We start from the raw sequence: 27,088 nt of genomic DNA on the forward strand, positions 1-27,088 counted from the left end.
GAAATCTTTCCAAACGAAAGGAAAGTACTTGGGAGTGTCTTATTGTGAATCAAATTTCTGGAAACCTCCTGCACCGCTTGAAAAAGCCATACATTTCCAGAAAAAGAAAAACAAACGAGCAAAGTCAAAACTAAGGTTTTGTTTGTTTTAGCAAAAGAATCAACCCTCAGGAGTGAAATTTTATACTGTGCCTCTAACAAGCTGGATTCCTGTCCTCACCTTCCTCCTAGACTTCTCCCTCCATCAAGGCTGGCCTCCAGCTGTCTCTGGAGAACCTTCCTCCAGCCACTTAAAAAGCTTTTTGTGCCACTTTACGGCACCAGCCTTTTATGTGGTCTGAAAGTTAGACCAATGTTTGGATCCTTACCTGCTGGATGTGAGCTCAGACTGCTAAACTTGAAGTCTCCAGTATGGTCACAGAACCTAAATGAAAGAGATTTGGATTTGGACTCATAGTAGCTTACTTTTTCATAAATGGAGATCTACTTAATTTTAACCTCAGCACCAGATTTCTGCTGTACCTGAAGTAAATACTACTCATTAATGAGAGAAACATGGGTATTTTTCATAAAAATTAACACAAAAAACATTTAAAAGCTACATCCTTTAGCTTTCTAAGTCTAATAAATTGTATACCTACCAATTTTCGCACGTGAAAACACATCAAACTGCAAAAAAAGACTGCTCCAGAGCTATGCAGTCATTTTCTCCAGCTTCACAGAAATGATGCTGAGCTCAGATTTCACAAACCATTGAAGTGAGACACATCAGGGAAGTTCCTATAGCCTGGCACTGTGTTATTGTGGTCACCAGCTTTGGGTTGGTTCGGAGCATGGGCCAAGCAAGCTCACATCTCTGCACAGCATACTGCTGCGATGCACATTAAGTGCATGAACTAGGGTGACCAAGCAGAGTGTAGAAAACAATACTAAGAAGACGGGGTCGGGGGGGAGGAATTTTAAAAGAAAAAATACCAAAGCTTCAGGACGGCATTCCCAGCTGATATCAAATAGTAGCACCAGCTGGTTGCTAGTGGATATGCTCCATATGAAAACGAGAGGCCTGGTTACTGTAATTCACAGCAAGAATGAATGGACTGAACCTCACAAACGCAATGGCTGTATGAAGCTGTCTTCAGAGAAAGCACTTGTAAGGCAAGATGGCTTTTATTTCAGCACTTAGGCTACGGACACCTGCTTATCCCCAGCAGGTCCTGAAGTAGCTGAGATAGGGCCAGGAATCCGGCAGAGATCGGTGCCAAAGGTCTGTTACCGCGGCCAGGCCCGGCGCCAGTCGACAGAGAACGGGTGATGGCATTGCTCCGAGAGGCTACCGCGACAGCAAAAAGGAATTCAAATCACAATGGATTGCAATCCGTTTGCATCCATTTGCAAGTATTTTAGCCTCACCTTACTCAATGTCAAAGTTACTTTTTCCATTTCACCTTCCTAGACTTCCCATCTACTTTTCACCGACAGCACTTCTCACACGGCTCTTCTCCCCGAACTTTCTGTTGTCCTGTTCCCCCACTGAAATAGCTCCTTTCTTTGCCTGTATTTACTAATGCGGCCTGTGAAAATTACGTCTCCGTCAACTCTTCCTGACCTATGTTCAGGCTGTATCATACAAAACTTCCCCATGTTAACCAGACACATTAGATATGCTTGAGTTAACAAGGAAATGAAAACAGGCCACAGGAAAGGAGTAGGTTGGAGGAAAAGAAGGATTTGCAATTCTAAGCAATCACATCAAGTCAGAGCCAGCCATGTCACGTTATCCATGTTTGAGGGTCCCTTCTGTCAAAATAGCATCTCTGTAGCAAAGGAAGACTTTTGCACACCCTCCTGCAAACACTTTGCGGTGTTTTGTTATGTTACGCTTGTTCTACGCATAGGCAGCCTGTGGCTACATGTCACATAATTCCACAATCCTACTGCTTATTTTGCACAAGCAGGGCCTAGAAAACCTGGCTTGCAGAGAGCAGAGAGAGTTTGTGAAGGCTGACACCTCTTCAGACAACAGCAGATGGACCCTACCTCTCCCAGCCTTAGAAGAGCAGCAAACTCCCTGCCTTGCAACACAGCTGACGGACCAGCACAGCCCCTTCCCATTTTCCCTCCTCATCCCCTGAAAGGAGCAGCCTGGCCCCATCCCAAGCCATTATGCTTGGCATAGAAAAATTCCCACACTGAACCATGAAGCCAAATTTGTGTCACACCACTTGACTCGAGGGAGACGCCTCTACCCACACGAGAAGGCTGCAAAGGTAAATATCTGCAGAATTAGGGCTGCAGCCATCTGTTCAGTCGACATGTCCTGAGGAGATCAAGGGCCACTCTGAAAAAACACATCAAACTCCTGTTGAGCACTGAAGGCTCAAATCCTGTTAAATCAACGCTCGGACTTAGCCTGGCATCACATTTTCTAATAGACTTCCAAGGACAGTAACAACACAGCAATTGCGTACAACCAAATCCTGATGTCCAGCACAAATTTCTTTATTCAGTGGATTATTCCAGGGACAGTGGACTATTAAAGTCTGCACTGAAAGTCTGAAGCTAGAATCTAGCCAAAATTCACATCAGCCAGTCACAAACTACAAACAGGTCACTTTGATTTACACCAAGGCTGAACTTGGTTCAACATCTTTATTGCGCCCCACGAAAAAGGTGCAATACTTGGATTTATCATTTATGGTTTGAATAACTTACAGACAGTCAGAAAGTGATTGGTATTGTCAGGGGAAGCTTCCAAAAATGCTTTACAGAGCTATCATGTGGTTCTGGGAAAGGAGTTTGGATGGGAATTCACGAGTTTTGTTCTGTATCAAAACTTTCCAATTTCTTTAGAAAGAAGTCATGAAAATTCCAGCAAAAAACTGTTCCCAAGACAAGCTTGTTTTCCCTAATGCTAGTTCTAATACAAACACAAGGAAAGATTCCAGCACTAATATGAGCAACTCTTTCACCTACCTCATAAAAATGGCTGAAAGTCAGAAATTAAGTCCATTTCATTCCTCTTCAAAGCTTGCCTCAGCCCCTTTTTGTGCTGGAGAATCTCAGGGGACCGTGCAGAGGTGAAGACAGCACTGATAACCCCATTGTAAGGTTGAGTAAATTGAGGTATTGAGCAGTTTCTGTGATTTACCCAAGCAGAACCATAGATTTAACTCATTTGCATGTGAAATACTGTGTCCAAAATTAATCCAGCCAGTTGAAAATATGACTCATTAAAAATGGAAGCTCTGTGGGGGGTCTAACTGTCATTTAGTATATATATTTCCTAGCTCAAGGGGGTATAGAACTAGTTCTAATACTCATTATGCCCATTTCATTAATGTATTTTTAATATTGTGATGTAGCTCGGTGTTATTCCATTGTTAATGTTCCTAATAGCCCATCTCCTCCACACAGCGAGGATGTGCCCCTTCAGCAGAACGGGAGCTGCAGGAGCAAAAACCACGACTGATGCAACAAGGATCCTGAACATGGAGGTCTGGGCTATTGCAGTGACTCAGCAGGGGCCTGGAATCAGTCTTTGCTCTCGGTAACTTAGTTGGAGGCCTTCTAGCAGTTGGTCCTAAGCTTTTCAAACCCAATCATGTTGCTGTACTGTAGTCTTTAATATAATATGGAAAGGAACAAACTAAAGTAACCATGTCCAAAATAGTCCCACAGATTATGACCTTGGGAGGCGACATTCAAGAAACATTAAAGGTCAGACTTAAATCCACAAGAATCATGAAACGCATAGTTACAATTGAAACTACCTCCTTAACACACTGGACCAAATTCAACCCTGCTACAAACCAACAGGCAGATGAATGTGGGCCAGCAACGGCTAGGAATTCCAGTCAGTATTATAACGAAAGCTTGTCCATGGTTTGAACCCAGGAACACCTAACCTTAACAGGGGTAGATAAAGAACACAGTTTCCTGGATTTTGTGTGCTTTCATGAGGCTTTGACTATTATTTTAATGAAGTTATTTGTGGTTTAATTTCCCTTTTTTTTTTTTCCCCAAATGGTCACATTGAACAGATAGAAGTCTATGGACTCATAGCAAGAGCCAAAGGAAGGCCAAACCTCCAGTCTATTGCAGTTCTCCGACACGCTTCCAGAGAAAGGGGAAATCAAGTAGACTCTGTGGATAGTTTAGGGCTGACTTATCTCAGACTTTTTAGAAAGGGGAGAACAACTCATTAGGCAAAAAGAAGAGCCAAAAGTAGTTATAAAAGCACTCTTTTTGGCAACTAAAATAAGGGAACCAACAGATTTTTACATACTTCCTGCAGCAAGTCTACAGTCACCCATATAACACTGCTGATAGCCCTCCACGTTTGGCAAGGTTCCCATTCAGTCATCTGGAGCTCATCCATCAAGGTGCCACTTTGAGGAGGAAGGCTGAGAGCCTGGCAAAGGTGTTCAAGCAGCAGCTGGGAAGACAGAGCCTCGTCTCCCAAGCTCCAGCACAGTTTCACTTGACAGCAGCTGAGGGTTCATCTCTTCCACAGCAACTGCAGATGGTGCAGGCAATCCCAAACTAACTTTAAACTAACTAGCACAGTTGCCACTGAGAGTGGTGGCAGAGTACAGCATGTGTGCTGAAACCTTCCCAAGAGGCTAAGCAGGTAGCTGGGCCATTAGCCCAGGCAGCTGCACTTTTGTTGATACCAAGGCTAGTTAAGCCAGTTCATCTCATGTCTCCATGAACCACAAAGCCACCGTAATTCCTGCATCTTAGAGGAATCCTGAATCACTTCTGTTCTCGCCAGCTGACGTTTTGATCTTGCTGATGTCTTCAGCAGAAATCCTGACTGAGGGCCAGGATTTTTTTCTGCACCTCAGACTCTCCTTTGAAGACAAGCAGCGATATTCACCCTCCTCGAGGGCCGTTAATGAGAACGCGCTCTTTAGTTACCCAGGTGGAAGTACAGCTCTGAAGCTTCTACCAGAGTTGTTCCAGACAATGCAGCCACGGGGGGTCTTTAAATAAGAGGAAAGAAATCAAAGACAGGGAGTGACCTGGTCAAATCAGCCAGGGAAGAAGATGTAGGGGGGAGGTGGGAGAGAACAAGCGCACTGCAAGTGTTTCAGTTTTCTTCCCATGTCCATTGGACAGCAAACTAGCAGCGGCAGAAGAGTTCACAAGTGCTCTCAATATTGCCAAAGATCACATTGTAGGACTTGCATCTACACTGTCAGAAAACGTGCCATCAGCATAAGGGAAAAGCAAGCTGCAAGCTAACATAATGAATATCTATATTCTATATATAGCCTCTCCCAACACACAACATATACACACACTTGTGTCCCCATGGCATTTTTTTGGCTGCGCTTACAATCCTGCTTTGCATTCGCACAGCATGCATTGGAATCGATCATTAAGTCATACGTGTAGGTAAGGCTTTCCCTCTTTTATCCCAAAGCTAAATGGTGAGCACCTTCTGGAGATGAAGGGAATGGGGGGAAAAAACGGGAGTGGGAAAAGGACAGATTCTTTGCCATGAAGCCACTACTGCCCATAACAGTCACCCATAACAGTAACGAAAAGGCGGCCAAGACTGGCAGGCAGCTTCCCCTCTCTGAACATACCCCTCTGTTGAGATGAAGCTGCCACAGTGGATTTGCAACCACATCCTCCCTTCCAGCCCCCTCTCATACCTTCTCCCGCAGAAGCCCTCAGCGACGTAATTCACCCACTTATGGGTAGAGTTCAGTGTCTTTGTCCTTCCAGAGCCTCTTGCCCAGAATGGCTCCTCAAGACGTTTTCCTGTATATTTAGGTATTTTAGTCCTTGCTGGCCCGCTGTAGGCACACTTAGCTCTTTCCTTAAAAATCCCACACCTTGCTGGCCTCTCACTAGGAGCCGCTGTGTATGCTTTGATGAAAATATTTGGCCAGACCTGGAAAGCACTCTTTCTGCGGGCTGTACGGAGCACAGGACTTCAACATGGGTTTTCAAGCTCACAGCTTTCACTGAGATGGACTGATCACCAGCCAAAGTTAGAGCAAAGCCTGGTCTCTATCATTCCTACCAGGATCTGCTACTGTGGTTTAAATCACCTGTGATAGGTGATGGAGGATGGTGGTGAGAAGAACAAGACCCAGGGAAGCACCCAGCTGAGCTCTGCAGAGATGACGCATCTACAGAAAGAATCCACTCCCCCCCAGTCCAAAATAGCACCAGTATCACAGCTGAATCACATCTTACCTCAGATTTTCAATCATTAAATCACAGCACAGGGGCAAAGGGTATAGTAATAATTTTCAGTCTGCCCTGCCCCACATTTCTGAACTACTCTTGAAAGCTACTGCAAGTGCTTTGGTGGGGGGGAACATCCAATAACGCAGAACAGCCAGATTTTAATATTGTGTATATTATGGTCAGGCTCAAAGCAGATCACCAACCTTGGGCAAAACTCAGTTAGAGGGAAAAAAATGTTAACAGTGGCACAGGAGCCTGCAGAAAGAGCATTACAAATCCAAAGAAACAAGACACAAAGAACACTAACAAACTGACTTCACACAGCTCCCAAGAAATAAATGAGCCATGGGCAAACTGGATCTTTATGAAGAAATTGGTCATAGCTTAGTGTAGACCTAAAGAAACAGCTTCTGGGACCAAATCAGGACTACTCAAGTATATAGCAGTTTGTGAAAGCTTGCAGAGCCATAAGTACTCAGATCTGCTGCTGGGCACAGAATGATTCAGACTCTGCCACATCCTCCTCCTTATAGCTTTAAAGTATCATCTGAGCACAGCCTTTTTGTGCTGCCTGACATTTTCAGGTCCTTGACCTGGTAATGATATCACATCTGCTACAGATCAGAGAATGAGAAAGGCTCCCCTCCTTGCTTTCCCCCATACCCAGGCTGGTGTGAACCCAGCACATTCTCTCATGCAGAGCAACACGGTGTTGTGTCTGCGAGAGCTGAAAGCTGTCAGGCTATAACTCAAACAAATCAGATCTAATCACCCTTATCAGAAGGGTGATAAAATCAGCAAAACTGAGAGGCTATGAAAACAGAGGCAGGGTAGTATTTGGCGATGGGCACACAAAGCTGACGCTTCTGAAGAGCTGTTTTCTTATACAGATTCCATCCTGTAGGGGACATCAGGCTATTACTGAAGATCAGGCTTTGTGCAGGTTCTCTGCCATTTTTTACAGAGCTAAAGACATGTTATTTCCCAAACTGCCTCCGGAAGACAGTCAGGCTAGACACAAAGAGGGCTATATTCCAGAATCCCCCGTGGCTCCTAAATTTTGGACAAAGTGGTCACAAAACCACTCTAACCTGCCAGCAACAGACGGCATAACACCACACTGGCCAGATTCTTATTGGGTGCAACAATGTCCAAAAAAAACACAGGGAGGGAGACCCAGGCGCTGCAGAGGCCATAGAAGCAGCAGGCTTATTTATTAGCACACCTCCCCAGCCCACAGCAGGACCCTTGCATAGGCACGAGACTGGAGATGAGGGTTTTCCGAGCCCTGCATCCCACTTTTCAGCACAACACAGTCCTGGTTGTTCAGAGAAGCACAGTGACGCAGTAAATGTCATTTCTACGTGGGAATGTCAGCAGTTAAAGGGAGGGCTGACACAGACATGCTATATGGAGCAGTGCTCTAATTTTCCATTCTGCAGGGCTGCATGGGTGCGCAGACACGCATATCCCAAGGCTGGCCTTCCTCTGCCTGTTCAGCAAGCTTCGGATCCTGCATCAGCCAGCTGAAGGTCAGAGTACCCGAACAGGAACAGTCCGAGGCACGTTCTCTGCCTCGAGCTGCCCGTACTTTCTGAACCAGGGCTGTGATGAGCCTGTGATTTCTCTGGCTATAGGCAGCCTCAAAGGAAGCCACCTGGAATCCCTGGCCAGCAGAAGGAGAACTACTGCCCTTGTATGACTCACCTTCCCATTGCCAAGAAGCCTGGGAAACATTTAGGGGAACAGGATTTGAAGGATGAGTAGTATATTAGTACACAGACAGACAGTGAACTTCCTGAAACACATCCGATAACTGTGTTAGTCACGATGGCTGCTGAGCCCTGACCTCTTCTCCAGCGAGCATGACGCAAAACAAAGCTCCACTTACTTATTTTGACACTAGCAGTGAATGTCATACAGCAGTGGAAAAAGTAAGGGTTGAAAAAGACCTCGGGAGGTCATCCAGTCCATCTCTGTGCCTCACAGGAGAATCAACTCTACATTATTTCTGTCAAGCACATGTCTAACCTATTCTGAAAGGCCTCTGATGATAAAAGCAACATATTCTAGGCCTTTGCTATTTATACCAAAGTTTTGAGACAACTTGAAGAATGGAGGGCACAGAGGGGGACATCTGCATAATAGCCAGACTTTGCACTGGAGAAATGCTGCCGAATCTGGGGGAAGCTGCTAAATAGAAGAGCATCTCTGTGCCATATATCAGCACAAAACATAAGGACAGGACCACCGGCAATGGAAAGAAGGCATGAAAGCGGAGTGCCCCAACCTATCTGGCCAGAACACCTGGCAGGGCCCTGGCATTTGGCAGAGCTGGCAGGGACCAACCCTCCCTTACTGTGCAATGCACAGGCACAAATCTCTACGCCTGCTAGCTCCTGCAACTGCTGCCTCCTGCAGGAGCCGGTCTGGAGTTGTTCTCGGGGATAATAATTAAATAAATAATGAAGACGTGTTCTCAGCTGCACAGGAGAGGATGTTTCAGCAAGAGGAGGGTGATGACTGAACGGTCCGGACAGTTACAGAAGCACGCATGCTTCTTAAAAGAAGAGTGGAAATGCTTTGCACAAAATCCCATTAGCAAATAACAGGATTTCTGGGAGCACCATCTGTGCACCACATTGAACATTTGCCCCAGAGTGCTGAGACTAAAGCACATCACATGTGGAAACCCAGACAAAAGAATATACAATAATACCACAGACACAAAGGCAGGGAGAGCACACATAAGATGGGAAGGAAGCCAGAAGAGACATTTTCCTCACAATGCCCAAATCTCATTCCCTTCACGCCTTCCCGCAATGATTCCTGAGGAATCTTGCATCCTTTCTCTGCCCACGGTAAGGCCCCATTATGTTGCCAGAGAGGGCGAAAAGACTTGTCATGAAAGAGAAACAGCTGATAAACCAAAACCCTCCAGTGCAAGGTGATGCAGAGGTCTAATATTAAAGCTAGCTGGAAAACATTTCTTCTCCTCAGGTGTTTTTCAAGAAGGTCTGTCATAATTTTAAGTCAACAGGTTACCTGAAAAAGATTCTGCCTCATCCTGAACTTCTTCAGCTCTGTTTCAGCAGAAAGGGCCCTGGAGAAAGTCCGAGAGGAGCCACACACAGGTAACTCTGGAACGAAGCAAGAGAGAATTAGGTTTAAGTGGGATTTGGAGAGCAAAACAAACACAACTTTACAAATCAGCAGCTCGAAGCAGCAATCTCCATCAGCTTTCAAGCATCCCCTTTCCTTCGCACTTCTAAATGTCTCCCTCTTTGTCTGCCCTCCCAAAGGCTCTTCAACATCATCTTCCAAAACAGCTACTACAGCAATTATATTCAATTAATTGATTTGCATATCCCCAAAGCCCCATCATTAGTGCAACACAGCCAAGCGTGTTAGTGTTTAATAATATCAGTCAACAATTATTCGTAACATCCCGTTCTGGCAGACCTAAATATAGAGGCAAGCATTCATGTGAAAACAAAAAGGAGGAAAAAAAACCCAGCAGCTAAACAAAAGAATTCATGTAGAGCAGAATTAGGGTTGTAGAAACAAGACAGACTAGAGACAAGGTCAGATGTCCTGCTCCCAGTTCATGCATGACTCTCCTAACCTGCCTACTCTCAGTTACTCAGCTAGCTGTAACTAAATAAAGTAGTTTTCCTCTTGCAGTAAATAGCCAGCAAGCCACAATGAGTATATACAAGGTGGAGCAGAAAAGACAAGAGACAACTTTCACAGCCTATTGGCCCCGGTACAGAAAATCACTTCAGCAAAAGCTTAAGATGGTCTCCATTCAGGACGACACTTAGGCACATGCTGAAATTTAAGTACGTGCTTAAATCCAGATCCTCCTCAATCCAGAACCTAATAAAAGAAAAAAAGACCGCTAATGCACCGGAGGCTACGTTCCTCTCTCCCATCAAACGGCCACATTTTGCCTTCCCAACTGCGCTGCCGTAATACAACACAGCAAGGCTGGGAAATCCCAAACTTTGGCAAACTCTTCCCCAGGTGAGGAACCTGCTAAGGGCAGAAGGTATGGCCGGGGGGAATACGAGGCTGCAAAAATCAGACCCTCAGTGGACCATTTCATGAAACAGGTCACAAGGTTTCCAGTGACACAATGTCCCTGAAAGAGGATGGCCAAAGGTTTAAAAAAAGCAGACATCACTCCTTCTACAACTGCGGACAAAAAATGGGCACTACCTCCCACTCTCCAGGCAATTGCAGTCCTGCTCAACATTTTCAATCACGGCTTGTACTGACAGGGATTTTGCAGGAGAGGAAACGGGTGGGAGGGAACATGTACAATGTCTTTGGTTCCAATTTTGTAGTCATTTTTAGCAAGCTGCACCTCTTAGGGACCATATGCTCTTCGCTAATCTCCAGATCCCAAGCCAAAGCTCAGAGCATAAGCCCTTCAGGATAAAAGCTGCATTTTTGTGCTGGGACTAGATAGTGCCTCACACAGATATCAGAGCCCAGAGGTACCATCTGAGTGGAAATAACACAAAGTCAACGAGAAAATTAGTATCTCCAGAGAGCTTTGGATCAGGGCTGCTGCTCTTACCCAGGCAAAACTCCCACCAGCTCCTGCAGGAGTAGGAGGGCTAGGTCGGGTTGACTAGGGAGCCCTGGCCCCATGAGTGCACCTGCAGGTCTAATACTATTTCGCATTCAAATTCTAATACTATTAAATTCTAAATACTATTTCGCATTCAAATCCTGATAGAACCCAAGTCCCAAGCTGAAAGATGAACAGTGCATTATCAGTGCATTTTAAGCAATGCAATACTAATATAATTGTCGCTCTAGTTGGGCTAAAGTTGGGTAAAAGTGCCAGCGTCTGGACATCTTAAAGCTACCATTAAACAGCTCAAAAAAAAATTGGTGCAGCTCTGCGTTGCGCGGATACACCTCCTTGGAAGCTGCTTGTCGACAGCAGCGTGCAGAGAAGCCTTCCAGGTGCAGGAGATCTCTCCTCTTAGCACTGCTTAAGATTAAAATAAATCATTCCCACCGCAGTCCTAGAGCACTAGGGTGAATCAGGAAGCAGTCTACCGGCCTAACCAAAAAACATGTTCCATATGTTTTTTACTGCAGTCTCAGGTCTGCGTCTGCCCAATCCATATAGAAACGTGCTATCATAAAGAGACCTGCTGTCAGCTCCTCTCCTTAGCAGCCTTTTGAAAGACAGAAATCCATTGTAGCAACATTGCCTCTCAGAAAAAGGTTAATTGTGTGCAATATTAAGTTTGGGGGGAAAAAAGCAGAAATGCGTGGGGTTAAGCAAACACCAGAACATTTTTCAAATTAGTCCCAACATTTGTTGGTTGCTTTTCCTACCTAATCCTCACAATCAGACTCGTGGATTTGTGTTTTACCATGTTAGACTCTCAAACTCTGGCCTTTAATTGAAACCAGAACCTTGCTCACAAGACAAGTGATTCAGCAAAGGAACCATACCTAACCATGCCGTGGCTCAAGAGCCTGAAACCTCAGTTACTGATACAAACCTGCCCCATTTCACACACTGAGAGGGAGACATGATCACCTCGGTCTGATCCCCCTTCCCCGTGGTGCAGCACTGAAAACTTAAACATCTGCTATTCGTGTGGCCTCCTCTTGTTCTGGGATCCTCCTCTCCCCCAGTGCAGCAATCAGCCTGGTCCAAGACTTTTCAACATACTACACACAGCAGTACACAGTACCAAGAGTTTTGCAAGAGCCCAGCATCGGATTACCAAATCTCCCCACGACTGGAGCCGGATTCTCAAGAGAGCTCTACTTCCCTCTAAGCAGCCAAATTTCAAACACTGGCTGAGGACATGACAGCTGAGCACAACAACCACCAGATTTCCACAGACACACCCTGTTGTGTACAGAAATGCAATACTGCTTTAAATAATATCTGAGCCCTCTAGTGGTGCTTGCTCTGTTTGGTATTTCGGAAATCATTCAAAAAGCTGCAACATGCATATTTCAAGTTTGGGTGTTTTTGTGTATTTAGGAACCTTTTTTCCTTGGGCTCCAGCTCGGGTGGTGGGGTTCCTTCATGTTTGCATTCCTTCAGCGAGAGCAGCTGCTCTACTGGCCTGGCCAGGAGATCTATCAGATCTAAAGAACTCAGGACCAAAATGCTTGAAAGTATAAGCTGATTAAACGTATGAATTGGTATGAATGGCTTTATTAAAAGTATGGGGTTTTTTTAATTGTTGCATGAATCTGGCAAATTTTAACTGTTAGTTTCCTTGATTTTAAGTACTGGGAACAGTTTTGGGAAGGTAGGAACACTGTTAACATATTATCATGACAGGCGGTCTTCAAATAATGATCTTGTTTTGAGGAATTCACACGTGGGCCAGAAACTGCAGTGTTTTACTAGGAACCATCATCAAAAATATACAGATAGTACAAAGCATTATAGCTTTCCATATGCTAAAGCACATACTGATGAAGCAAAGAGAACTCATCTTGCTCTAAAACAGCTGCCAAGCAAAATGGATGACTTCAGCTCCTCTGCTGGTACAAACTGGTAGACTTCTGGAGGAACCAAAGGCAAAGAGTTAGTTTACACCACTGGAGGAGCTGGCCACAGCCTTGCTCTAAGTCACAGCCCTTCACCGAGCTGACCGTCTGTCCTGCTCTAAGAATGCCTTCTGCTTATTAGAGAAATTAAGCCAGGACGGGTTCAATAGCTCCTTCCCATTTTAGCAGATCAAGCCAGACTGCCGGCAGGGTAATGACATCTTCAGCTTTCCCCTCTCACTGCATTGCAAACGTCCAGTAGAGCCCCAGGCTGTGGCTCCAACACCACTTCTCTCAGTGGCAAAGCCATCTTAAGCTTCCTTAATCCTCCTCCAGTTCATCCCAAGGTCTCACAAACAGTTTTGCCAGCACAACTGCGGGGCAGCGTAAGGTCCGGAAATAGCAGAGGACAGCGGGAAGGAAGGAACTGGCCGTCAAGACAAATGTCCCTCAAACCATGGCCTTCATCCAAGACCACAGGGAAGGAGCAACTCTGCCCATGCACCTCACACCCTGGCACAGAGATAAATTTTCTGGCACATACTTCCCTCTGCTTTGGCTCCGTCCATACTGCAGCTGCACTAGAGCTAAATTCCAACGCTGTAAATCTCACCGGCTGAAATCCCTTGAAAAGGAGTACACCCAGCTTTCCAGCTCGGCGCCCAGGGCTCGCATTAAGAACAGCCACCGGCTACTGACTACAGACTAAACAAAGCCTTTTACATTGCCCGCAGTCTGGATCCCTAATTGGAGAGTCATACAACATGAAATCTGCTATTCTCATTTCTTTCATTTCCCTCCCTGCCTCAACCAGTGCTGATTTGGGGGGCTACATTGTGCCTTAATGGTAGGAAGGAATAAAATGCAATGTCTCATTAGCAGCATTCTAAACAGAAAAAGAAATAAGGTTTTAAAGCCCCCTTGCCTCTTGTTGGCCTTCTAGCTTCCTACACTGCCGGTAACCACACAAAAAAACGCTGGTAGGTGTGCCCAAGAAATGAACTGCAGAAAGTATGAACAGGAAGCAAGACAAGCTGCAATTATAGCAAACCACTTCAAAAAGCCTTCAGTTTTGCTCAGAATCTCTTGAAGGGGGCCTTGCCACTCACAGACGCTTGCTCTTCATCTTTTACCAATTAAAAAAAAAAATGCTAGTCTGACTTTCTGTGTTTTTCCTCGGGTAAGAAGAGGGTTTCTGGAACCTAGGGTCTAAAAGCACAACACATAGGAAATGTAAACACTTCCTTAGAACCATTTGCAGTTCTTTGTAAAAGTATCTAGCAGCTTTCACTGCCTCCTGAGAGCAACTGATAGATTTTAGGGAAAAAACGAGGACAGCAGTGGCCACAATGCAATCTTGCTGATTAATGTAGAAGAGGAAATAAAAAACAAGGCTTAAAATGGACAACGTTGAAGACCTGAAGAAGGTATTTACCCTCTACCTGGGTTAAACATTTCCTATCTATTGTAATTACTGTGAAAGGTTATCAGGGACATCTCCATATGCAAGCAAGAAAAAATAATGTAAGCATTTTATGTGGTTACTGCAGCTTTTTTAGTTAATACAGCAAAGCACTGACATTGTACCATACAAGATGATATCAGCAAACAGACTCTTTTTGCAGAAAGCACACGCATAAGAAAACTGAGGACATAATGCATGTTCCAATATCTTGCTATCTTGTTTTTAAATAGCCATTAAAATAAGTTCAAACAAATGAAAACACTCGATAAAAGGGAAAGAATGCATATGCAAGACTTCACATTGACAGAGTGAAGTAATGTTCTGAAGGGAGTATAAAAGAGTTCAGTCCACAGATCTAATTGGATTTAAGAGCCAAATTCCTCCAGGGTGCTGACCGCTGAGCTGTGGCCGTTCCAGAGGTTATCGCTTCCCACCTCCAGCCCCAAGCAGAGGTCAGGCCGGGGAGGGTACCTGCACCTCCGCGTGCTCCAGCAAAAGTGGGTTCACGCGAGTTTAGCGTACTGCGAGCTGCAGTGCCTATTTGGTGGTACCCTCTGGCAGCGTGGCGGTAACACACAAAACTACTTCAGATATTCACCTGCCAAACAGTCTGAGCTGGCAGATTCCTCTGTGAATCCCAGGTGCAACATTCTCTTTAGTTCCTTTATTATAAAGTTGCATATGTATCTGTCGTTCACTCAATAGAAGAGAGTGTGATTGCACTGCGCAGCAGCTAGCTCTCCTCAGGAAGACTGTCTTGAACCTAAAAAGCAAAACAGGACAACTGAGCAGAATTAATTTCAGGCTCTGCAGGCCTCATCCAAAGCCTAATGAAGACAAAGGGAGTGTTTCCTTTGGCTGCAGCTTTGAGTAAGCCTCAATAGCAGGGAGAACATTAAAATGCCAGGGTCAGAGTGATGGCTTAGAGCTCTCATATCTGAAACAAGACCTGCAGATTCAAACCCAGCCATCAAATCAACCCTTTGGCCTTCTGTGCCAGATTAAGTTACGTGCAGCTTGCTCCGCTGTCCAAAGGCAGTGTGTGCTGTTCGTGCACATATGTTGACACACACACAAACACATTGCTCTGCAGTTTTGCCTGTGGCTTAATCAAATGCAGATGCAAAGGACAGTTTGCACGAATGTTTATCCTTTGGCGCATCTCTCTTCCAGAGCCCAGCTCGCATGCTAGGCTGGGGGCGGAGGCGTGTGAGCAGAAGGGTGGGTCCCACCCGGGTGTGTCCCAGCCCCAAAAGGCTTACAGGTCACTCCACAGCCACGGCCCCAGGCTGTCGCAGTGCCCTGTCTCCTAGGGCACCCTTTATAGCGCAGGGAGTGAAGGAGAACGGATGGGACGCTCCGAGCGGGGAGTCCCCCAGACCCGGCCCTCTGCTATGCATATCATGTTGTGCTGCCAAGGAGCTTCCACGTCTGCTGAGCAGGATGAAGCCACAGCACGTGCAGATCTCGCAACCTAATGTCACCCATGTCAAACAAAATGATTATTTTTAGGCTGAATTTCTTCATTTACAGTTCCAGACCTCATTTTCAGAAGCAGGGGGAGAAAGCCTTTTATCCATTAAGTGACTATGGAGGAATCACTGTTAGCATTTGAGGCTCTCAGCATGAGAGACACAAAATAATTTAGGTTGGAAGGGATCTTTGGAGGCCATCTGGTCCAAACCCCTGTGTTAAAGAATAGTGAATTGAAACTGTCTAGAAATGGCTGCTTAGCACAACTTATATAAAACTTGCTTAGCATGAGTGGCTAGATTTGCTGAAGCCTTAGGCCAAGCATGGGAAAAGTAACAAATCTTTACTTAGTTTAATAAAAAATAGTGCCTCAGAGCTCGTTCAGGCTGGGAAAATAAGGGAGCCACACGCAGTCTGCGCACCTGTGTCACCAACTCCAAGAGGGAAGACGCCAAAACAATGGGGAAAAATAAGACCTTGGGAGACAACCGCCAGACCCAACAAAAACAGAGGTACAACCGTCATCAGAGACTGCAAAAAAAAAGAATAAGGAGAAAAACAGCTTGCCTCAGAATGACGATGAGACTCAATGAGGAGCAGGAGACCCCAGACCAAAAAATTATTATTGGTCTAACTATCGCGTGAGGGGTGGGAAATGTAAGTCGAAAAGACTATAATTGCCCAGGATTTGTTTATATTAGGGTCCCTTTTTGGAGGCACCCAGCTCGAGCTGTAACTACAGCACGCGCGTGATTAAAATTATCTGATTTATTTTGATTTGACTCTGAACTTTTCTGCAGGAACCTAGGGTCGAGCCCTGTCATGGTGGCCGACAGGCCTAATTTCCATAACACCCTGCTCAAGGCAGCAATAAATACATAGGTGCCTGTCTCCTCTGCTTGCGCTAGCCAAAGGCACAGGTAGGCAACACATGAGGAGTGGAAAGCATGGAAGCGACCTCAACATGAGGAAAATCTCTCCTGCTCTGCACAAAGCAGTGGAAAACAGTCTCCTCCTATCTGAGAAGGGTCTGCTAAGCCCCACACTGCCCTGACCAACCATTTCAACCCTCAAACCTCTTGCTCCAGGGTCTGGGAGAATCTCCTCTCCCCAAAGCACAAGAGGAGATGCAATGTAAGGCAAACTGCATTACCTCAGTGTTTGGGGCGAGCAAAAGCAGCCAGTAATCGAAGCTGAAACTCAGTCTTGTATATGGGCCCATAAATACGCTAAAATACACTTACACAGAGTTTCCATGAAGCCGCTAATTAGCCCAACTGCTCATGAGAGTGCCCCAGCAGAGGAATATTGCTGCATGTTTTCTGCTGCCTCCTGAAGGAATAGACACTGCCAAAGGGAAGAGGGACCCAGAAACTGCTCTGTGTGTGTAAGACTGATGCCGTCCCCCAACCGCAGCATCTTATAACAAAGATCGCTTCCTAAAGAATAGTTTTGTATTGAAAGCGTGGAGTCCTTCCCCATTAGCTAGCACCCACGGTAGGAAATGCCAAGGCACTCTAATGTATTATTCTTATCACAACAACCATTCCAGCTCTTGCTTTTCGCCAGGAAACGACCACAGAAGCTGCTAAACCAAGGCCTGGCTGCGTGCCGAGTTATACCCAGGCAGCTAAAGGAGCACTTTTTCAGCGATTCCTTCTCACGTAGCCTCCTGAGCTGGCATTCGTAGGGATGCTGATGAAGAGCACACAGGTTTCTTTTACCTCAGTGCAAATTCTCACTGGTGCAGCTTTCAATTTTCAGATGCAAATTTACACAAACACCTTTGGTGAGAAGTTGATATACAGGAGTTCACGTGCAAACAGCACACCGGCTTAGATGAAAGGACCAGAGCTCCAATGCAAGAGGAGCGCAAGGAAATACAACTCCAGAACAGATTTGAAACCCATTCTCACTGAACAAGAGACTTTTCTCCTCGACTCCCAGGCAAAGCAGCATTCAGTTAAGGTATATAAACTGCTTCATAATTACCACCCAGCTCTGTCTGTAATAAGGGGAATGGACACAATACTTTGTTGTTTAACTTTAACTCTTTTCTATAAGGACTGATGGCATTATAATCTATATTATGCACCTTATAAAACAGTCCTGGCCCAGTGAGGGTCTTTGGATTAATGTAATGCATTTGATAGGCAGCAAAGCAAAAAACCTCCTTCATTTACCCCATGTGCCCAACCTGAGATGGGCTGGATGGTTGTAATCGCAGACAGAAGTCTCCAAGGTGTTACACCACTACGCGTTAGCCTCAGGTAAAGAAAATACTTTTAAGGCTCTATCTGAGTAAGTAAATTCACCTGTTTTGTGCTCTGAACTTGAATGCAAGAAGCAGAAAAACCCTAAGCTGTCCCTCTCCAGCTCCAACAAACGACCTCTCCCTGCCCTTACTCCCCATACCACCATTGCAACACTTACCAGCTGTTTTCCCTCTAGCCTTTTTATTTCATCCCATGGTACCAAAAGTAGCTACAGGCCTGGAAACAAAATTGCAACCACCAGTTTCATTCATAAATTTGGCTGAATCCTTGCAGATAAAGTGAACTATTATTGTTATTTCTCACAGTTTACCACCTTGAAGCCAGAAAGTATTGTTTTTACTGCTATTGTGAGAACAAGAGCAGGGAAAAAAATAATCATGAGCTTCCCTTCCCCACCCCACTCCAAATCTAATATAATGGAGAAAAACGGGACGGATGTCAGATTCTCAAGGGTTTTACTGAACTATCTACAGGAGCTCAGCCTGTGCTGCAGGTTTCTGAGTCTGAATTTTATCAATGGGTTGCGTTGGGTCCATTTTAAAGGATAGCAGGTGTTAAAACAATGAACCCAGGCTGCCTTTACATCTGTTTTACAAAAGCCATCTCAGTGTTTACAAGAAACAGGATAATCAAGAAAACATCCTGCCGCAGGCACCCAAAACCTACAGCCCCTTGTTATTCATTTTTCTCTCACACTGTACAGTTTATTTATAGCACAAAAAGTTGAACCAGGAGGAGGGAAAAAAAAGTTCCACACTCATTTCCATACAGAAGTGACGCACATGCAACGTGAAAGGGCCTGCTCACCAGGCAGTCGGTCTGCATTGTTCCTTCAGCGCTAGGTAGGATATTAACCCTTCAGCTGTTGCTGTAACTACTGAATTAGCTGGGCACAAGCTGGTTTTGCTGCATTCACACGGCCACATCAGTTGAACCTCTCTCGCTAATTCATTCTGAGACACTCCAGATGAAAATTCAAGTCACTGCATGCTGAATATAATGTCCCTAGAGCCTAAACACAAAGAGACAAGCAATTACAGAGGAGGGAGCATGGAAATTGCTCATATGTCTTAGCCTTCAGTGCTTACATTTGGATTCTTATGGCCAGCAGAGCAAAAGAGGTTCTTCCAGAGCTGGAATAGAGGGAGGGACATAGAGGGTCCTTTCAAAATACCCACTGGAGGAACCTCTGTCCCTCCACAGGCAGCAAAGACTACCCAGCCTTACGCATCCGTAATGCGAATACACGATGCAGACAAGCATGTCTGCAGGACCAGCGTTTGCCAAGCAAATTTCAGCTCCTGATGGCTTGTAGCTCCCTACAAAATCACTGCATTTTGGATTACTTGCAGCTGATGTTTTGTTCTGCTTTTCTTCATACTTTTCAGCACAACCTGTTCTAATGAAGCAGGATGTATCCCATTTAGTGTCATTTTTATCAAATTAGTTTTCATTAAAGATGCACCAAAATGAGTCCTCTAGACTCTTTCTCCCCATTCTCAGCAACAGTTTGGGAAGCTGCAAGGTATTTCCCCTTCCAGAATAACATTTCATGACTCAGGTCATCTTTATGTCTAGAAAAAATAAGTATTCCTTCCCCTTGTATCTTCTGTGCTTTAACTTGCAACACAAAAAGGTTTAGCTTCTGGGAGTCTTCACAGCCTGCCACTTCAAGCACTCCCACAGAAACCTGGGGAAATTAAAACTGAGCTGCCTAGACTCTCAATGAATTCTCCTTCCTTATTTTTCAACTCAACAGGTGCTTTACTGGAGAGTGGGAGGGAAAAGAAAACAAAACACAATGAAACAACAGCCTACGTGCATGAATAGCAGATGAACTCCTCCTCTTCTGCGTGAGGAACTGCTAAAGCAGATGGCTAATATCCCTTTCTTTTTTAGACCCACATCGCTCTCAGTTGCTGGCTTTAAAGACGCCAAGTTCCAGTGCTCAAACACTTCCCTTCGAGTAGACAGCGGGGTCACAAAGTGTCCTGCTCCACACATGATCTCAAAGGGCTGAGTTGCCTACCCTGCTCCTTACTCACGTTCTTCTCCGCTAGCTTCTCCACCCTGCGGATCCTCAGAAACATCAGTTCCCCAGCTAGAGCGCAGGGGCGCATTAGACGTATACACAGGTGCTTGCCATAGAAGAGAGACTTTCAGTCTCTCCTTCCTATGCACTGGGTAGAACTGAAAGGTCCCATGTAAATTTAGGATAACAGCTCACCACAGGCATATATAATTTTTCCTCAGCTTGATAAAACAGTTATTTTTTTGCACAAACAGAAACACTGTCACGTACCGGACAGCACAAACACAAGCTGACCACAGAAGAGACCTGCCTCTTCATGCCTTCTGCCCCAGCCTTCGCTAGCAGCCAGCAGCATTTTACTGTTCTGAGCTTGCGCTAATCCAGGGCTCTCCGGGAGGCCTGTCCCACCAAATCTCCTGCCTGTTTATGATAGCATGAGATATGCTGACTCACAGGCCAACTAAAATCCCCTAGGCAATAACTGTAATTGAAAAGATAGCGGCTTACGTTGCATAGCTTTTTTCCTCCTTGTTTGCTAAAAACAAGAGAATTTCTGAAATTTTTAGTGATTAACGTGCAGACGTACCTTGTACTGAAAGTCAAACATGCCATTTTCCATCAAATCATAAATTTGTTTGCAGCTCTGGAAAACAATTCAAAATTTGGGTTTGGGCTTTTCTCCCTCAGTGGCAAAAATGATAAATAAAAGAAAGCTATAAAACAGGGGAGGGAGATGAAACAAAGCCAGAGATGCAAAATAAAAACTGAAACAAGCACAAGAAGTAGACCAAACATCTTTTCAGTTGTTCTTCCTAGCTCCTGATCTTTTGATAGGCTTTGGCAGACATGGAAAAGGCGAGATGGCCATCAAGTGGCCAAGAACCCCTTTCTGCAGCCAGGCAGGACTCCCCTCCTCGAGCGCTGCAGGGATCCCTCCACACTTACCCTCCGACAACATCTGTTCAAGCTCAGGATAGCTAAGGAAGGATGGTTACAACATAGCCTTGAGCATCGCAGAAATCCTCACCAGCAAAGAGACACCACAGGACGTGCTAAATAACATCTCAGGGCTTCTCCTTATAGTGCCAAAGAGGCTGGGAAGGTGGCTTGAAGCCATCTTACGTCCTTTCCTCCTGCAGCTACAAGTTATGCTCTGCGCTTTACCCAGCACGGGAGCCTTTCGAATGCGGTTTGACCAAAGCTTATTGGAAAATACACAACCAATGTGACACAGCTTCTCCTGCCAGAGCTTTCCAGGAACAAGATACCTCTCTTTGCCAATACACCACATGCTAAGGCTGGTGTATTTTATCTTCTAAATTGCCACCCAGCCTCATTACCCTTTAATCCTTCTTCAGTTTGTTCTCATCCCTCCCTCCTCCCCGCCATGAAGCGTTCACACAGACAAAAACAGGAGGCATACCCAGGTGACCAAGGACAAACAAGGCCATCCGAGTCCAACGTCACCGAAGACATTGAAACAGCTTCAGAAAACTGCCAAAACATCCTACCTACAGGGCCCCAGAACAGCTCACAGCGTTTTCCTTGCAGACCACCACCACTTGGACTACCAGTGGCAAAGAATGTCACTAAGGCAGCTGCTAAAATTACGCTCAGGTGAAACACACTGAGCAGCACACTCGGTAATGCCAGGCCACCTCACAGAGAACAAGGAAAATGTTCAAATCGTCCTTACCTCCCGAATCCCACTTCAGCTTTTCAAAGCCCTATACAACAAGCGCAGCCTCCCTGCCTACAACGGCCATTCTCGCCTCTCCACATGCTATGATCAGCAGCTGCTCCAGGAAACAAGCCACGGATATTCACCATTAAGAAAACAGTTACTTCAAGACAAATTTATTTCAAAAACTCAAGAACAAGGAAAATTAGAAGGGAGTGATATGCAGGGATACATTCAACACATACTTTGGCTCATAATAAATTAAACTAAATGTTATACGTTAAAGACAGAACAAAAGAGAAGCACACACAGTATTTTGAGATCTTGCAGCAAGGGTTGTGAATTATTTCCTTGAGGTAGAAAACCACTGTAAGTTCTTGTGACAACATGGGACAAAGCTAGATTCACACCTACACTGGCAACTATAGCCATAGGATGGGTTCAGGCCCATTTACCTCTTTTCGTTTTGACAAGGCTGAGCAACAAGCAGATTTTGGCTGTGTGCGCTCTTATTTAGCCAGAACACCAAAAAGAAACATATACAACATTTAAAATTGGCCAGCTGGTGAGTACATAAAGTGAATAAATGGTTAGAGGATCTGTTTATATTATAAGAGCTGAAATGGGTCTGTCCAGAAGTGCCATGTCACATGTGGTATTGAATACATCTTCACGTTACACACCCAGAAGAAATGCTACTTATTTCCAATATTTGTTTTCCAGTATAATACAGAAATGACCTTTATCCTCTTAATTGATTAAACCTTGACACAGTGCTTGCATTGATTTATTAAAAATTTTCTAGCTGAAGCCAAATGTTAAAGCCAACTAGTTTTCTAAAACCTCTGCTAACAAATTACTTGGATAATAGCCAGAAGCCTGGGCCCAGTCCCTTTTTCTATTTCTTTCTCACCAAAAACATCTGGTGTGTGTTAATTGTAAATCTGTACTGACTGCAAGATTTATGGTGGTAGACATCTTTAAGAACAGCATCCTAGATAATTAAATAGCTGAATGCGGATGAACAATTGTCAATATAGAATAAGATCAATATACTACCAGATGTTTCCTAATGATAGGCAGCTGACACTATTTGAACTGGCTCTTTTAAAAGCTTTAACTTTATTGAACAACATTATTTAACAAGAGATGATTTAGGGTTTTACTTTTTAACAAAGAGAGAAGTAGAGTGTGGCATGGCATTTAATATCTGGCTGAGATTTAAAACGCATACTCCTTATGAAGTATGACATTTTATACCTGAAACCACAGGAACATTTCCCACATTTAAGTGATAGAGGAAAATTCTTCAAATTAGATTTGAACTTTATACCTTCTAATTCTGCTCCAACCCTCCTCCTCCACGTACCACGCTCGGGCCTGATGAACACACTGGTATTATATCAAAGTCTAATAGACCTGACTACTGACAAATCCCCTTCGCTTAGCCTTGAAGTAAGCAGCAAACCTCCTGTAGATCATGGTAGTTAATGTTACCTGGCAAATAGCTCAGAGACTCATCACAAGACTAAATGAACTGGTCAGTGCAGCCCAACTGGCAGTGCCGTTCCTCCTGGATGTTGGAGTGTGCAAGGATGTGAGCTAGAAGTCAGTACTGAAGCCATAATGCAGATAGAGGTCCCCAAGCTTGCAATGAAAAACCTCTAGGAGAGCCTTTATGCACTTTAATCTGAGCCTAAAGGAAAACCAAACATCTACCTGCAAGGAAGCCTAGGGCAACAGGTCCCCAAACTTGTCCATGACAGATCCTACTTCGCACTTTCCTGGGCTCGCAGTTTCAACTGTGCAACTGAATTGTGACCAGGTCCTCATTTGGAGAGAACCCCTACCAGATATATGGCCCTGCTCTGAGTGCTGTCACAGCAACTGCCTCTTGCAGGCAGGAGAGCCCCTTTGCCAGACCCTCTAGGCTGAGAGGGACACTGGCACCATGGGCTGGGCTTCGGGAGGAAGGCTGCTGCTCACCATAAGGCGTTCAGCAAAATGCATCTTCCTGGCACTTCTTCCCAGTCCCAGGTTTAACGTGTTCATCCAGCTCATTAGTAGCATGCAAACAGCCCCCTTCAACAGCCTCTCACACCAGCAACAGACGTCCCTTAGACCGCATCAGGCCCCATACTGTACCACAAACCTGACAAACGCAGTATCTGCACTACTGTTCGGGGCTACACGCTGCTAGGCCGATGCTGCTGTAACCTCCAGAAAGCTTCAACATTTTTGGTCCAAACTAAGGAGTGAATTCTGCCAAAAAGCTGCATGCCCATGCCACACAGTTCAATCTATTCTTAATACTGACAGGCAGCAAGGAAGCGCCAATATCCCCCGGTGTCCCCAGGAAAGTGTGGCACAGAAACATTTGATGCCTTGCCCCAAGTCACGCAGGACACCTGTGGCAAAGCAAGGAACAGGATTCTCAACTCCCAAGCTAGGAGTCAAAGCCTCAGCTCATCCATCCTGCGCGATGGAGAAAGCCAGGACCCAGCTTCTCCCTTTGCATGCTCTTTGGGACAGCAACACACAAAAAACACTTCAGTATCGTGCCTTGAGGCACAATCCAGACCTCTGTAATTGCTTTGAAACATGAGTTGCAAAGGCATAACATTTTTTTTCTATTATATTCCTTACTTTACTTTAAGCCTCTACTCAGTAAGAGACAGGTGCACTAAGCTCTTTGCCAGGGACCTGAGTTTAGAGGAAAAAGCCCCTTCAGTTTTATAAGCTATCCCCCTGTAAGCTTACTAGTAACCTATTAAGTTCGCAGCAAGAGGCTTTTTTGAAAAATGACGGCACCTAGTTTCCAAGACAGCAGAATTTTTGAGTTCGTATTTGCAAGAACCTAAGGAATTACTGATGCTAAAAGGAACATGCTGTATAAAAAATCACCACCTATTCCTGCTGGATAGATTAAATGCACAGTTTTATTTTCTAATGTAGCATTATCAGCACAAGGAAATCACTCCCAGTACTACATAAAAACATACAATGCATGGAATAACAACCACAAATACCTTTAATCCCTGGTAGTACCCAGAGATACCAGACTGCTGCCTGTAGGGATTGTTGGAGACACATGATCCTGAACTCGAAAGACTCAGATACTTCACAGTATTGACTGACTGTCAATAGTCTGCTGGACTTCAGTTACAATTCAGTATATGCCTAGATCTTTTTTGCAGAAATGGATCAGAGAACAGGACCTCCCAGAGAACAGAACATAAAAGCAGGCTGTGGTAGCTGAAGGGGAAGAGACTAGAGGGAAGATAAAGGAAAGAAAAGGAGAAGAAAGCTGGAGAAGGGGGTGGAGAGCAGCTGAGATGAACCCAAAGCAGAGACGCAGCCACAGCAGCAAATACACTCAGGGCAATCATTTGAGGAGAGCGGTATCAGAACAGCCCAGGAAAACCTGTGTCACTTCAAATCTTTCACTTGAAAGCCAAGGATTCAACTAGAAACCTACAGCAAAATAGAACGTCACACGCTAAGTTTCTCTGTTTATAAATGTGTATTTTCTTAGGCTAAACCTAAAAAAACAAGCAATGTGCATTACTTCATCTTTAATACAGTTTCTAGCAGAATAAAGACAGTCATTGTATTGTGGCTTTGAGGTGCTAACAGAAGGGAGAGAATTCAGCACAACATATTATTAATATGGGGGAGCAGGGGGTGTTGCCTTTCATATTAGACAAATTTGTGATCCACACAGTGGGCGCAGAAAGGAGAGATTTTTCTGTATCACGAACTACACACAGGCTTCCTCACATGAAATATGGTCTTTGCCATCCACATTGCATCAAGCAATCTTGTCACTCACATTTCACATTTCAATTGATTCAGAAGGCTTTATACGTCTTTGTTTCTCAAAAATGTGTGATGGGCTGCTTAGCTGTAATTTTAGAAGCTATTTTTAAGTGAAGGGTTGTAGAGTATACAAGAATGAAAGTTATTTCCTATTAGGATTCCTTAACGTATTCATTTTTCAAATCAAAAGTATTATTCTCTTTCCTTTGGAGATTTGGGAACCGAGCAAAACAACAGACAGTATCTTGAGGCCTATGAAAAAGGGTATGTTGCTTAGGTGTGAAGGCCAAATCGATCCTTAAAACCACATGCACTTATGGAAACAGTACTGCTGGGACTCCACAGGTAAAGCTCGTGGCTGAAAAATTAGTTTAGCAAACAATTGCTGTCCGAACACCCACATTAATGGAAATAAAGTTGTAGGGTTGCCATCCGGACTGCAAAGACTTTGTTAAGATAAGAGAGAGGAGCAAAACATGAGTTACTCACTGCTTTTGAGGAATCTCCTGGCCTGCAGATGGATGAAGCATCGAAGACTCTGAAAGGAAACAAGCAAGATTGTGCTGTAAATGGCACCAGCATAACACATAGCTGTTTCAAAAATTACTTTTAAATTAACAGAAGTAATTACAAGCTGATTTTACAGCCTCCTCCGGCAACAGAAGGCACCAGATCCTCAGCTCACTTGTTCCAGGCTCAAAACCACCAATCCAACTCCCCAAAACGAACCACGAGCTTGGCATAACCACCCCACAGCTCGGAAAATAACTCGCCTTGGAGTCTTTCCGTTACGGCTTTCCTTCGTCAAGGATCACGTTTTCAAGCTGTCCTCCAAAACCATGGGGGCTAGAAACGCTATTTCAAAAACCCCATAGCCAAGACTCTCACATAATTACATGAGCTGAGGCTTCGCGTTTTTGAGGAAAAAAAAAAAAAAGGCAAAGAAACACAGACACTCGGAGATTTATGGTAAAAAATGTGACCACTGGCAAACACTCCTTGTCCCAAGCTCTGCTTTTTTCCTTCCCCACCCGCTCTTTGGAAGAGTACGCACTTTTCCCCCAGAATGACGTGTTGTAATTCTCTTTTGCTAGCTCTTATTTTTTCCTCATTTCTAAAGAGGGATTTCTGCTCGCCTTCTGCAACGAACGCCCCTCGCTCCGTATACAGGCCCCAAATTAGGACCGTTTTCACAGGCCCCAGTTTCCCCCCGGCATTAGGGGCTTGCTCTGCGTGAGCCTTGCTGCCAGCGAGGGCTCTGACCCTCCCAGCGCGATTTCACGGGCTGCGTCGCAACATGTCGCCGTTTCCTCCGTCGCTGGCTGAGCGGCTTCGAAGGAGGAAGCCAAAAAAAAAGGAGCGAGCCCAGCTACAAGTGATTAAGGGCCAATAGGTGTGTGCTGCATTTTTGGACTTAAAGACAAACGTCTCCGGCCTATAAATTCATTTCCTAGCTGCCCTTTGCTTACATAGTTGCTTAATGAGCGTGCTTCGGAGATGCAACCGAAGGAGGAAATAAAAATAAGAGAAAGATTTCCATCTGTTGCAGAGAAGGGAAAAAAAAAAAGATTTACTAAGCAATAAGTCAATGGG

At 44.8% G+C, this 27,088-nt stretch overlaps 1 long non-coding RNA gene across 1 annotated transcript; it reads right to left on the minus strand.

Moving 5' to 3' along the window:
* Positions 1 to 368: 368 nt before the first annotated feature.
* LOC135328895 (uncharacterized) lies at positions 369 to 26,909 on the minus strand. The gene is made up of 5 exons (XR_010390058.1): positions 26,550 to 26,909; positions 25,985 to 26,033; positions 14,813 to 14,977; positions 9,252 to 9,346; positions 369 to 423 (listed from the first exon to the last, which is right to left on the minus strand). It is a non-coding gene; the product is annotated as an uncharacterized LOC135328895 (long non-coding RNA).
* Positions 26,910 to 27,088: the final 179 nt, after the last annotated feature.

This window comes from Dromaius novaehollandiae, chromosome 7 (assembly GCF_036370855.1).
Source record: "Dromaius novaehollandiae isolate bDroNov1 chromosome 7, bDroNov1.hap1, whole genome shotgun sequence".
Classification (NCBI taxonomy): domain Eukaryota; kingdom Metazoa; phylum Chordata; class Aves; order Casuariiformes; family Dromaiidae; genus Dromaius; species Dromaius novaehollandiae.